This window comes from Sminthopsis crassicaudata, chromosome 1 (assembly GCF_048593235.1).
Source record: "Sminthopsis crassicaudata isolate SCR6 chromosome 1, ASM4859323v1, whole genome shotgun sequence".
Lineage (NCBI taxonomy): Eukaryota > Metazoa > Chordata > Mammalia > Dasyuromorphia > Dasyuridae > Sminthopsis > Sminthopsis crassicaudata.
In genome coordinates, this window is record NC_133617.1 from 47,212,027 (window position 1) to 47,214,014 (window position 1,988).

The window sequence follows — 1,988 nt, forward strand, 5'->3', positions numbered from 1 at the left end:
GGACCAGAAAATGCTCAGATCCTTGATTTCAGAGTCAATTCCCCTTTACAGAAGAAATCAATTATAATTACTTTAAGTTATGGTGGGGATGTGAAGGTCTAAAAGCAAATTAGTGGGGCACCAGGGGTAGGAGTGAACAGCTGGATTTGTAATTGACAATGTGGGGGGCTGGAATACACCTTAAAGATCGCCAGTTACAGAGGAGGGAAAAGTCCCAGAGAGCAGAGAGGGCTTGGACACAGATCACATAGAAGTTAACTCGATGTTGGCAAAATAGTGGTCTCCCATAGTTATTGTTTCAGGAGAAGGGAGACAGGCCAGACCCCCCTAGGTTTCTTGACACCTGGGTTAGAGCTTTCCCTACTGCTTTCTTGGGCCAGCCATGCTTGGGACACATTAGTTAACTACCCTGAAGTATTCCTTAGAAGACAATCTCAGAATGTCTTCATTTTTCATGTGATCTGAAGGAACCTCATAAGCCATCTCTTATGGCAGGAGGGGAAATTTCTTCTAATATGCCCAACCTAAACTTACCACACCTTGGCTTGAATGTCAGGTAAAAGGGAATCCCCAACCTGAGGTAACCAACTTCACTTTTGGATAGGTCTAATTTTTAGATTTCTCTTTATAACAAACCTAAGTTTGTCCCCCCCAAGTCTTCTCTAGACTCAATATGACCCACTAGGGACAGCTAGCTGGACCTGGAGTCAGGAAGATCTCAGTTCAAATCCTGCCTCAGACATTCTCAGAGCACCATGCCCTTAGGGAGGGGAAGCCATGACAGGCAATGAATTAGATTGAAGTGCGTGAGGGCTGGGCAAAGTCTCCTGCCTGACTTTTTCCTCCAATGATATCTGGGTCTAGGTGCCAGATATAGAGTAGGACAGCAGGAGATGGCCTTGAATGTAGGGAGACCTCAGCCTTCTTAAACTAAGCTCTTTAACAAATCTCAGTTTGACTGTGATTAGGGTTAAGTAGCATTTGAGGCAAAGAATCTTTCATTCACTTAGCTTAAAAAAAAAAAATCTAAATAAATAAATCCAGGAGGGGAAGATCCCAAAGGATCTGCCAAAGCAGAAATGATTGCTATTTACTTAGATTCAATCTAAGTCAATCTGGACTCAAATATGAGCAAGTGGAGCTTGCTCTGGGACCTACTGGTAGCCATTCAATGAGAAAGTGGTTTTGATTTACTCACTAACTCAGTGACCCTGGGCTGTTTCAATCCACTGGAGAATCCACTTTTTAAATAAAATAAACTAATTAATCCACCAGAAAAGGAAATGGCAAACCATTCCGTGTCTTAGCCAAGAAAACCTCACGAAAAGTAGGACATGAAGAACAGCAGCAAGCATTTAATATTATCACTATTGCTTTTCATCTTTATGCAAATGGGATTGAGGCCTGTTAGCATTTTGTTTGCTTTCCTCTGGATAATCTCCAGCTTGCAAATGTCTCTACCAAGATATGGTGTCCAACAAACTATACTATGGAGGCTGTCTGCCTAAACATATGTGAGAGAATAGTACCTCTAGACACTGGGGCTTCTCCATGAAACCTGAGATTACTTTCATTATTTTTTTTTTTGGCTGCCATATCCCCCTCCCCAAGCCTCTTGATTACCCCCCCCAAAAAAATACTGTCTAGCTTTTGAAGTTAATATTTTGGAATCCAAGAGACCATCAAACACTTCGCTAAATATAAAATTTTAATATATGAAAATAGTAATACTATAAAAAACAAGGGGTATGAGCTTAATCTTTATGAAGGGCTTTTGATAGAATGATGTAGCCCATTGTAATTGCTATCTCTGTTCTCTTAAAGTACTTGCAATGTAATGAATTTAAATTTTATATACTTTATTTAGTCCTCAATTCCCAAACTTCTCTCTTGAAATACAGGATTAGTTATCCTCAATAGAAAAATCTTGGATTAAGCACTTGGGATTAAGGCACCTTCAGAAACAAATCATTGCTAAATCCATTATG